Here is a 13,324-nt window from a genome sequence, read left to right on the forward strand (position 1 = left end):
AGTACGGGCGAATGTGTTGCTGCCAAAGGAGAGCTGCGCTTTGCGATCACATGGGGAATAGTGACCTTAGAGTCGAAGGTCGGAAAAGACCAGGGGGGTTTCAACCGTTTACATTGCCTTCGCACATTAAGGACTAAAGAACTAAGAGTATTAAGTGCCAAGAAGGCCTTTGACTCATATCTCTTGCAGAGCCGCTGGAGTAGTTATCGCCCAGCTACTGTCTCTCCTAAGCGGCCAAGATGCATTAGTAGTTTCTCTGAAGCGACAAGGCTAAGAGGCTTCGATAGAGACTCATGAGGTACTGTCTTGTTCGCAGCCGCCTTAGGAACTGCAATGGCTTTTCTTACGCTCTCTCTGTGGACACATTACGTCGAGACATTCAAGCTGTGATGCCGAGGGGCAAATTAAAGGTAATTGATAAATTATGCGGCTGACCACCAGCGCCCCATGAAGTATGACCATTGAAGAAGGATGGTTTCCCCATTGCTCACTTGCAATTCTACAGATCACATTAAGACGTGAAGATATAGATCAAATATTCGCGTCGACAGCTTTTCTCCACCGTAGATGGGAGTCAATTATGACGTCCAGGAAACGCGTGTGGTTCAACTGGCGCATACAAGAGTGACTGGGGTCTAACGTCAACCGTGCTTGACGCCTTGCTACACCTGGAAATAAAACAAAGCTGGATTTTTCCACTGATAGAGACAATCCCACAGCTTGAAGGTAAGCTTGTACTAAAAGTAGAGCCTGTCTAGCTAACAGGGCTAATTGCTTGGGCTGGTAGCCTGTAATCCAAATACTGATGTCATCAGCATATACTAACCTACGCACTTGCCTGCATTTTTTTTGGTTTGTAATGAATCGGGAAGGCCAGCCAGTACGACTTTAAAAAGCGTGGGGGAAGAAACACTTCCTTGAGGCACACCTCTTGATAGAAACCTCTTTGTTCTTAAGGTACTCCCTAACCATACACGAACCCCACGATCACTTATAAACTTGAAAGTGAATCTAAACAAATGACCCTGTGTGCCCATGCTTTGCAAACTGTTTAGAATTGCGCTCTGAAGCATGTTATTGTAAGCTTTTTCAACGTCAAGAAAAAATGGCTAAGGTGGAAAGGCCCGAAAGGTCTCTGGTGTTCAATGTGACTCACCAAGTCTAAGACGTATCTTGGACACTAAGACCTCGGCGGAATCCTGTCATACATGTTGGCAGTGCCTTGCTGTCCTCAAGCCACCACAATAAACGTTCATTAACGAGCTTCTCCATCAACTTAACTACACAGGAGGTCACTGACAAAGGGCGATACAAGGCAAGGTCCGTCATGTCTTTGCCAGGTTTCAGTACTGGAACTACATGTGCCACCTTCCATGACGGAGGAACATCGCTAGTCTCGCAAACTCGGTTAATGAAGTTTAGAAGCTCCTCCTTGACTTCTAGGGGCAGATTATGCAGCATTTGTTTTGTGATGCCTTCGGGACCTGGTGCACACCGGCGCCGCATGCCACTGAGCGCAGTTTGAAGCTCACGAAGCGTGAACGGGACATCCTGATAGACCTGGAGGAAGCAGGTGGAGTATACATATCCATTACAAAATTAACACGTACGAGTGCGTCTACAAATTTCTCTGCCAAGCACGCAATAGGTTTTTTTCCTTGCGTATTGCAAGAGTTTCAAAAGGCTTTGAAGGGCGAGATTCTCCAGCAAGGCTGCCAATAACTCGCCATATTATCGTCATCGGTGCGAACACAAACTAGCGCAGAATGAGGCCCATTGCGACCTGTACACCTTGTTCGTGTGCCGTCGAATGGCTGAATTCAGCCTATTGAAGGTCGCCTTGAAGTACCTGCCGTCCTTCCTCCGCATGAGTTGATGCTCCGCTCTTCTCGCTGCGCGAGGGTTCCTGAGTTTTAAATCCGAGGTCGGAAAATGATCACGTAACTTGACCGCCGTAGTGGCTGCCGGCTTACTAGAAATCATTTTTTCAACAACATCACCAGAAACAAGTTCTAGGCATCCTCTGTGCTTGTCCCAGTGGACCACATTGCTGATTTTAGGACCACGGTTACGAAAGTCGGCACCAAACATAAAAATCAGGTAGCGACCACTTCCCATGCGGTCAGGCGCTGCTGACCACCTCACGCGGACGTCATGTGAATGCAGAGTCAGGTCAATAGCTGTCGCTGAGGATGGAGGCCGAAATAATGTGGGGCTTCCGTTGTTGGCAACACACCGGTCCAAACTGTGAATAGCGTCTACGAGTTTGCGTCCACGGGAATCCATGTTCCTGTCACCCCAGACGGCATACGGGGCGTTGAAGTCACCGCTGATGATTCAATGAGCTGGGCAGTGGTCGCAGAGCTGCTGTAAAATTAAATCCAATGCTACCTTCTTCCGCGGGGACACGTGCACAGCTACATTAGAAAAGGTTCGAAAGCCGAGCTGTATTCTTACAGCCCATAACTTAAAGTCATCCGTGCAAAGATCGGTAACGCTTGTAAAAACATGTGGAATTTCCCTTCTTGAGTAAACCGTGGCACTTCCTGCAGGAAATGATTTTATGCTGCAGTTTTTATGGGCGACATATCCTGTCGAACATCTCCCGCATGGCAGGCCAGCTTCCGACAGGGCCTATGCTGGAATACAAGTCTCTTTCAAGAATATCTCGAATTAAGCTAACCGACTTAAAATCCCAGTGCAGTTCCATTGCAATATAAACGGCACTTTTCTGTGGATATTAGGACACCATCCTTATTAGATCGAAAGGATGTTCGCTGCGACGGTGGTGAATAGGGACTCGAAAGAAAGCGCCAGCTATAGTAAGTTCTTCAGGTTACTAGGCGGCATCGCTGGAACATGTGAACGCAGGGCCCCAAATAAACATGAAGGTCAGAAACCTTTGATTTCTGAGCTCCTTATTTTGCGCAGCTCACTTACAACATCGACAAACGATGCCGACGGGGACACACTCGTGGCCGCTGTAGCTGTGTTTTTTTTTGTCACTTGTGCATATGAGAGTCCCCCTTGCCGTCGAGTCTGGCTGTGATTCGTTCGCTGAGGAACATGGACGCTTTTTGCTGGAGGTCGAACAATCGACTCGCACGCAATGGACCTTGGCGTCTTGCTGGACTCAGGGCTCCGAGGGACATTATTGGGTAACGCAACAGCATGAGACTCCAACACTGGGAACTCGTCTAATCCTGGCACAGGCGTCTCAGTGGGGTAGGCTTTGGGACCAGCAGTAAAGGATATTCGACGGTGCAGAGCGCTCACATGGAAGGGGCAGCCTCTGCAACTCGCTGGATGATCACCATGGCCATTAGATAATCAGAATGGGCTTGAAGGTTTTGAAGTCGCGCTCGCCACCGCACCGCCTATAGGTCGATCCTTTGTGCGAACTGTGGCCACATGCCCAAATCGTTGGCATCTGAAACACCGAGGAGGAACTTCAGTGGAATCGGCAACTGCGTAGTTTGTGAATCCCAGATCAATTTTTCGGGACGCTCGGAGTTGGGAGCGAATGTCAACACGATAGAGTTGGTAGGTTTTGCAGCCCATTCTTTTCCTGCAGACTCCACACGAAGCACGCGTCGTTTCACGAGCAGAACACCTTGTGGTTTCAAAGAACCAAGTAGGTCGCGCTCTGAATACCACTTTGGTGCCCCCTTAATTACACAGGTTTTCTTCAAGTAGGAATGGGGCAACCGTACGGCAACTTTTATTTCACCAATCTGATAGCACTGTAGGAGCTTGTCTACCAGCTCTTCCGTCGAGACATCCAGGTGAAGAGCCCCTTGCATGGAGAACCAACTGCGAATCGAAGCCGATCCCAGAAGTGATTGAATGGCCACGAGAAGCAAAATGGAATTCCTCGCTCTTAAATCAACCCCTTTCTCTGTGGGCTAAACGGCTTCCGCGATCCCGACCCTTTGTTGCTTGCGATGACCCACCAACTTGAAGGCCTCGTTGTCCACGTCAGCCACATCGGCCACTGACTCGTCACCGTCCACGATCGTTGCCTCATCGCCACTAAGCGATGAGGTTTCACTGGACGGGTGATCCTCTCCATGTTCTGAGCGCTCCACGGCCTGGGAAGCCATGGCCGCTTCTTCCGAGCCAGCCTCCTTAGATGGACGTGGTCCCTTTATACATACCGGCGTCGGAGCAGCCGTCCTCATCCCATAAAGACAGTACCGCCTTGAAGATGCAGCCGTCCTCGAGTGTTCAAAGAAAACTACGCAAATTAGGCAAAATTAGGTAAAGAAACAGAGCTGAGGCGACAGTTGGTCGAACAACGTCTTCGTCTTCCTCTTCCCCTATAGGTTGAGGTCGAAAGAAGGTGACCTTTCCGTACCAATATTGTATCGCGGGTTTGGTACGCAGACTTCAACAACATACTGCTTTGTCCATTCAATAAGAGCAGTACTAATACCGGTAGGTATTTAGAAAATCTTATACATCCAGGATGACCTCGTAGGCCGACTGGTGTGGGTTGGGTATACTGGCAAGCGGTTCTCGAAGACGGAGGACCTTAACAGAGAGGTTCGTCGTGGCGCGGATCTACGAGACACTTGCTGTGCATGTTGAGCAGCGGATTGTAGCGGCGCAGGAAAAAAGCTCCGATGATTGGGCAGCGTACGTCCACAACGAGAAAAATTCATCGGAACACACGTCGGAGGCCCGAATTGAGTGTGAGAGCATGTTCGCCGTACGCAGCAATGAGCAATGGGCCACTGCTGCGGGTAGGTGATGATGTAAAGCTGCAGTGGAGGACGCTCATCGCTTTTCCGGTGTCGGCATGAATACAGTGGACGAAGACGTGGTCGCGAATACTGAATAAGCGGCTGATCTCCGGGTGCCACCACTTGCCGCTTCTAGTGTTGTCGCGGGAAGTTCCCCTGGAAGCGACATGGAGGGGCACACTGATCCGCTACTTCGCCAAAGGTGCGGTGATTCCAGCACTTGCTGGCTTGAAGAGGGGGTGTAGCATTACGGCGCCGAGGTGAGGATTGGCGATGCGAAGGCGAGAGAGCGCGGGAAGTCGACAGTGTGGCGATTTGATCGGAGAGACGTGTAATCTGGGCGTGGAAGTTGTCGCGGAGACTCTGAAGGTCCACGCGCGAGGGAAAAGTTGATAGCGGGGCGGGAGGCTGCGAGACTGCCCCGAGAGAATTTGTGCAGTAGGAAACGTCCACGATTGAATGTGCCAGCTCAGCGAGCTTCTCCAAAGACAACCCCTTGGCGGGCGCGAGCACTATGTGGACCGGCAAAGGCAAACGCTGAAGGAATATCACGTGCATAAAGGCTTGGCAGCTTTGTCGCCCACGAGCTGATGGAGCAGCCGCAGCAACAGTGTAGGTTCGCGGTACACCAGTTCTTCAGAGGAGATGAGATGCGGCCGTCGATGACGTTCCCAGACGGCTGTTTGCTTGATGAGCTCAGCAGTCAACGGGTCAAGCGGGGCCGAGGCAGGCGGAGTTATGAGGACATCTCAGGTGGTAATGACGCAGCGACGCAATGGAACTTCTGCGTCTGGTAGGTGATGCGGCCAATAATGAACTGGCTGTTAACCTGGGCGAGCCAGAGCTCTGAGTCGGCTGCGAAAACTGGGGAAGGTGAAGGGATAGCGCGGAGACGGCGCTGGAGGTTCGGTCATCGGGCATGGCGGAGGCCTTGTCGTCGGTCTTGGCCATGCCGGAAGCGGCTGCTCCAGCAGACGTCCGCAGTCACCAGTTTGTAGCAGCAATCAGTATGAGGCCGGTACGATGATGGAAATGATTGATTTACTGACTGAAGTGCTAGAATGTGTGATGGCGTGCAGCCGCACAGCGCGTGACGCCAAGAGGAGGAGTTGTTGTTGTTGTTAGCCTGTACAAAGATGACACATACCTCCACTGGGGGATCAGCCACAACAGGAGGAGAGAGGTAAATTCGGCTGCACTTCGGCATCATCATCTTCGGCGACGGGTGCTGTTTCTGCTGCGTAAGGCCGCTGCTGCTGCTACAAACTGCTCAGTATTAGTTGACAAGCCTGCTAGTTAGCACGTCTTAACTGTATATTGACGTACTACACATCTGTCAATGGTATGCCAAAAAATTGCTCTTCTAACTGAAAATGCCTTTTTTTTTAATTTGTGTAAATTGTTAGGTGAAACACTCTGTGTGTTGACTACCAGTGTTATGCGTCGGTACTTGAGCTCTTAATGCTGCAGATGACAAGTAGAACATTCCAAGGTCTTTGTTATCAATACTAAGATAATTTTCTCACTTTTCGTAGGTGCGAAAAATAAATGCAGTGAGCGTGAAAACACTTTACCGACAGAAGAAAAGTTCACTTCAGACAGCGAACTTTATCTTTTAGTTTGGTACGAAGCAACGATCTGCGGAATTCCCCAGCACCTTAGCAAGGGTAGTCGAAGACTGCGCAATGTTTGAATGTTGCGTTTGTCGGTTTATATCCAGGGAAAAAAAATATAATGTCGCCACCTAGCTGTTACTGCCTTGGGCTCTGCTTCTCTTAATCACAGCATTTTGCGGTAAGGTAGTGGACACTTCGAGAGTCGCTACGAGGTCCTCAGGGCAACACTTGCCACGCGGAGTACATTCCGCTTTTAAAACAACTTACAAAATTTTTGTTGAATATTCCCTGATGTATTGTTGTTAAATGTTGAAAAACTGTGCTGAAATTTCGTTCTAACGCACTTGTAGAAATAATGCGCCCGCTTTGAAATTTCCTGAAAATTGGTCCATGCTTTATCTTGGGAACTCGGTTGATTATTCTTGAGTTGATAATTTATATTATCATGAATAATTCTTCAAAATTCATAACCTATTACGGCGAAACATCATTGAAATGTCACTGAAATGCTTTTGCGCGGAACCCAGTTTGATTACTCGCATTGCAGTGATGTCCACCATCTGAATTTTAGATCTGCCAATCCAAGGACTCAAATGTCCATTCATGATAATTCAACACCGCAAATAGGACAGGCTTAAAGAAGCTTTCGCAGAACACTGAACGTTTTGTGTGTACCTTCTTTTCATCTGTCCTGTTTATTTGCGCTTTTGAGTAATCATGAATTGCTACCAACGTGCCAAATCTGCTGTTCTTATTTATGAAAGCACAAATCTTCCCTATAAGCTTTGCGGAAAATACCTTGATGCAAACCATGTTTGTGCTGGAAAGCTTGATCCCATGACGAAAAATGGAGACTGCCAATTGTATCTCTTCATAATCTTTCCTAATTAAATGACAATGTTCCTTTTTCTTTGTGGTGTTAGTATGAAATTAATAGTTAATTAAATTATTCTTCAAGGTACACATAAAAAGGGACTGCTAACTTTTTGATGGGAAGAAAATGTTTTCTTCAAATGAACATACCTGAGTTAAATTAAATATTACTTGAATGTCTCTGTCATGCAGATTTGCTGGTTCTAGTAAAGCAAAACCTTTATTGTCCGCCATAAAGAGGGTAGCCAGAGGGCATCCTGCCTATAGGACGGCCGAAAGGTCTTGAGTCTCGGAGGCGGCATCGGCCATTCAGACGAATTGTATCTGAGTCGCAGGGTCGGAGCTTAGTAGTAAGGCCTCCCATTGGTCTTTCGTCTTTATGCCTAGTTCCTCCTAGTGGGGGGAGGGGGGTCATGAGGACATTCTCATAGTATGTAGTCCGAGATAGCCCTAAGTTCGCAGTTTGGCCATTTTTCCGAAAATTGCCCTGGGTACATGAGACTCCAGAGAGCCGGGTTTGGAAATGTGTAAGTTTGTAACCGGCGCCAGCTGATGGCTTGGTGTTTGATAAAGGAGCTACCCTTTTGAGGAAGTCTAGGACTTTGCAAAAGATAGTGCTGTGCAATATATCTGTATCCCACCATACGATCCCTGTCTCTGTAAACCGCCTCGCTCGGGTGCGCCCGGAAGGAAAAGCCTGGGGTGAACTCATGAGCGGTCTCATTCCCAGGCAGGGCTGCATGTGCGGGAGTACAGACTAGCGTAGTTTTTCTGTCTCTTACATGATGGTTAAGAATTGTATTCGTTAGGGGGTAGACCCGGCTCCTTATGATATTCAGTGTGATATATCTCGCTTGTGTGCCTACACAAGCCAGTGCTATGACAGCTTCCTCTGCAGTTCCTGGATTGCCCGACAGTATGGAGGTACTCATTTTGAGGAGTTGTTTATTACTGACGACCGCGAAGGTCATCGTGTTCTTATCATACTGAGCGGCATCCACGTAAACGATGTCCTCGTCTTTTTAGGAGCGGAAGCATTTCTCCAGCACTTCTGCGCGTTTTGCCCGATGGCAGTGATGAATACGATGCATATTCCTGACGTAGTGGTGGTACGATTTTATTGTTCTGAATTTCTCTCAGCATGTCGACTTAAGCAGTTGTTCTGCTGTCACGACTCGGGCGCAGTATGTCTAGAATCGTACTGCCGGCTGTGGTCCCGGCTAAGTGTTGGATATGGGACGTTCTTACTGGTTCCGTAATTTCTTCCAGGGAATTGTGCATGCCTAGCTCTAGGATGCGGTGAGTGGGTGTACCGAAGGGCAACCCTAGAGCTTGTTTCGTGCACCGGCTGATAACTGCATCTATCCTTTCCTCTTCTGTCACTTTAAGATTAAAGGAAAGGGGCAGCATACGACATACGGATAACTTTGAAAGCCTTGTACCAGCCGCCGGAAATTACGCTCTTTCATGTCGTGTCTCCTTGTAGCAATGCGCTATATGAGCCGCATCGTTTGTTGTGTGCATTCTCCGTTGTAGTTACTGAATCACCGTTATATCCAATGCTTTGTATAATCATACCTAGAATTTTGATTTTTTTCTACCTGAAGAATCTCGGCTGCTTACGCTTAAAATATGATGTTAGTTATGGTTTTTGTTCGTCTGAGATGCAGATATCGATAAAAAAGAAGTTCAGACTTCTGCGGCGAGCATTGAAAGCCCCTACGGTTGACATAATTTTCGACCTCACTTATGGCCATCTGTAGCGTACGTTCGATGTGCGCGTCGTTACCACGGGTCATCCACATGGTCTTCTTATCCGCATAGATGCAGAAGTTCAAGCCACCTATCCCCTCCGGTCTCATTGGTAGCCGTATCATGGCCACGTTGAAGAAAATGGGGCATTACCGAACCCTGCGGGGTGCCTATGCTGCCAAAGTGCATGTCCTGAGACGGACTTTCACCGAATTGAATGCGCGCTCCCCTGCCCGAGAAGATATTGGGAATCCAGCTTTATATGCGTTCATTCACGTTTGAAAGAGCCAGGTTTTCTAGTATCGCCTCGTGTTTTACGTTATCGAAAGCTTTGGTGAGGTCGAACCCCGATCGTAATTTCGCATCGAGCGACGTAGTGTCTAATATGTCATGTTTGAATTGTATCGCGACATCTTACGTGGGTAAATACGATCTAAAAACTATACTCGAATTCGGGTATCAGTATCTAGCATCCATGATATTGTTTAGTTGTGTTTGTATCACATGTTTCTTCAGTTTACCGACGTTCCACCAGTTTGGAGGGTAAAAGTGGTTTGTATCGCGTCTGTTACAGGAAAATTAGGTCGCATTCGCACTTTGATGTGCAGGTCTTTATACTGCTACAAAAAAAAAACACTGATGCTAGATATCAGTGCAGTGAGAGTAATACGACTGGTTCAATTCTACTGAAGCTCAACATTTCAATATTTCAGCCGCACAATTGAAGAATGGTTGAATCGTTTTGATTGTATTGCCGCATCTAACATTTGGAATGACCACACGAAGGCGGGAGACATTTTCTTCGTTCTGTAACGTTCAGCCAGGCTTCGCTACAGAAAGCACGAAGCTTCCCTGGCCTCGTAGGAATCATTCAAATGGGAGTTCATAAAGACATTCGCGAGCATATTCCGAAAACAAAGAACGCAGCTGATGCTATCAAAAAGCCACATAAGCCAGTAACTGCTGACATAGAAGCCAGTAACTGCCTTTTCTGTCGTACCGATCCTGACAGGAGCAAGAAAACAAAGGTCCTTTTGACATGAGCTGTTGAAGAGGCATTTTGATCTGGGACAATTCACGATCCACCCATAACCGCTGCTGAAATCACCAAGAAGCAAGTACACACAAGTCGCTTCGGTACGACTAATGGACAGCACAGAAACACCAGAAAATATGCGCGATCTGATCACAAACATTGTCCAGTAAGATTTGACTGGGCTGTTAGCGTCTTTCAAGCAGCCTCAAGTAGCGACACTGGCGGAAATTGTCCGTGAAGAAGTCCGCCAAGTCCAAGACGTCCACGCCTTCAGTGGAAGCTTAGCCATGACCAATGCCGCAGAGGTACGCAGTGCTTGGCCTCGACGGAACCCCCAACGTGAACTACTGGATCTTTGGCGTGAACTACTGGATCCAGAATTCTAATCTATAGTCTCCGCCCTTCTAGGCTAAGAGCAACTCTCAAGCCCCGAGAAATGCGATGCCTGGAGGACTTCCGAAAAACACCCACTCTGCTTCAATAGCGGCGAGGCAGGCCACATTCTTCGTCACTGCCCGTGCCGACGTTTCTGTTTCCATGGTTTTGCCCTCGGCGCACCACGACCATGCTCCGGCCAATGCCGGCGAGAAATCGTTGACTGCCTGCATTTAAAGGAATATGTGCCAAAACAGATCTCCCGCTCCCTATCCCCGTCAGCCTCGCGCTTCTCGTCGCCAAGCCATAGCTAGGAAGCGGCAGTGCGAAGAAGGTCTCAGCCGCCCGGGGAAAAACTAAAGACGTCATCTTCTGGACGCGAGGTTTGGGGGCGGGATAGTCCACCGAACACAGCACATGGGCTTGCCGCACCCACTACGATGACGCCACGTACCAGGACCAGCTCAACGAAAACACGGCCCAGCTTCAAAATGACTCAGTCGCCCAGAAGATTCATAGCAGTCAGTGTCATCCGCGATCAAAGCACCCGACAAGGCCGAGACCGAACTGAAAAGGCAACCTGAAATATAAGAACACGAATCGTCGTCCTTGAAGTATCAATCGGCGGCCAAAACGCTACTGCTCCAGTTGACACGGGAGAGGTGTACCCCATGATGAGTGGAACATTCGCCACGCAGCTCAAGAAAGTAATGACCACATGAAACGCCCAAAAAATCTGCATATGTGAAGCCACCTAGGACTGCCGTAACCACAATGTACCACACGAGTGAAGGTCAGCGGACATGCCTACCCTGCGACCACCATAGTGAGAAAGCAATGTTCTCGAGGCGTGATTTAAGTGGGAACCTATTGACTGAGCACCGAGCACTCATCAGCCTTCAATCCAAGGCCATAACGGTTTCCATGAAAAAAGCTCTACATTCGAACACTACACCAAAGTATCACGTGGCCTTGAGCGTGTTTTACGAGTAAGTGAGCCTTCCACCCCGTTCAAGCATCACCATCTCTGTGGGTGCCAGAATTAGCAAGAATGTCGAGGGTGTCATAGAGTTATACGCGCAGTTTCTCTTAGATCGAAAACTGGGCATCGCTATAAGTGTAGCTCGTTCTCGAAACGGACGAGATGAGGCGCTGGTAACAAACTTAGGAGAAGAATACTGACGCCTGAGCAGAGGCTCGGGAATTGCTTTCTTAGACGAACTATCCGATGTACGCGACAGCTTCACCCTGCTGAACGATCCGCAAAAGATTCGCCTTACCGAGAAAACTCGCCACTTTCGACATCAACCCAGCCCTGTCCCGGAACAGACAGGATCGAATACGCAACCTTTACAAAGTAATAGCGAGTGTTTCTCGTCGTGATCAAAGTTCCGACAAACGCTGATTCCCAAACATCGCAATTTAACCGACCACCATGTTCGACCGTTTAGCTAAATTTCCTAACTTGTGTCGCCTTGAGAACGCCAACCCATCCAAGACAAAAACAAAGAAATGCTTTGATACGATGTCATCCAGCAGTCAAACAGCCTTCTGTTGCGCCGCTCGAACAACGCAATAAACAATGATGTCTAACCCCACCCCTCTACGCATCGATGTTATACTCGACCGGCACTGCAACGCCAAATGCTTCTCTACGACGGAACTCATGAGCGGCTAGTGGCAAATAGGTGTGAATAAAATAGACCGAGAGCACACCGCGATAATCACACTGGTGGCCTCTTCGAGTTCAAGGTGGTGTCATTTGGGCTCTGTTTCAGGCCAGCAAATTTCCTACCGATAATGAATACAGTTTCGGGCAGTGTGAAGTGGTAGATTTGATTCCTCCATTGAGATGACGCCTTTGCCTTGGCCTCGAGCTTTAATGGGCGCCCGAAATATGTCTTAACAGTGGTGCTAATCTTGAAACCAGAAAACTGCCGTTTTATATATGAAATGCTATTGTTTCTAGGCCACATCGTAGCCCGCTCAACATAGCCGCTATCGCACAGTTTCCGCCACAATCAGAAAATAAAGCTGTGCGCTGGTTCCTTGGACTGGTCACGTATTACCGAAGATCTGTGAATGGCATTTCGCGCATAGCAGAGCCTCTGACCTGTGATCGCTGCTTCAATAGTTACGAGTGATCGTTGCCTCGCAACTGCTTCCACATTTCCCCAGATTGTTGCATTTGCTTTTGGTTCCTTACCTCGAAGGTTCCTTGCCAGCTTTAAATTGAGCGCGGCCAAGAACTGCAGACGTTCTGTTCGAAGACCGTCCAGCACGCTCATTTCTTTCCCTGCCACCAAGTCATTCTGTTCATTGCGGGGGCAGGTCAGCCAAAGTAAGTTTTAGTTTGGAAGCGCTTTTCACTCTCTTCCTCACAGCCGGACTGCCGTCACCACTACGTCAGAATATCGATCATGATATAGACTTTTTCACTGTTTATAGCTTCATTCTTCGCGCGTGCGTCTTAGATTATGCTGCGCATGCGCAGTAGATGCAAGTATGAAATCTGCCAATCAGAACACAGCTGCAAAGCCCAGTCGAAATACGGCTCTGCTCAAAAAGGGAAATGTGAAATGATCTATACACACTTCTGAAACGTCGCTAAGATGGCATTCCCGTCTTGCTTACATATAAAATGATGTCAATGCGCGTGGTCTTCCAGCAGATATCACAATAACAATTTGTACTTCAATAAGCACAGAATCAGCGGTTGTTTAAAGAGCTAACCACGCAAACTTGTCAGTGCCCAACTAAGAAAAGCGTACTGATCGAGCATTCAAACGCGTATTTTTGCACTCGATGTTTGTAAGAGGAAAAACGATTATAAAATTTATTATCTTCGGCTCGCCTTATATACTGGCACCGTTCAATTACCCGATATAATCTTGCACCCAAAAATTTAGAATAAAGTTTCATTTGCG

Source organism: Amblyomma americanum, chromosome 5 (assembly GCF_052857255.1).
Source record: "Amblyomma americanum isolate KBUSLIRL-KWMA chromosome 5, ASM5285725v1, whole genome shotgun sequence".
Taxonomy (NCBI): domain Eukaryota; kingdom Metazoa; phylum Arthropoda; class Arachnida; order Ixodida; family Ixodidae; genus Amblyomma; species Amblyomma americanum.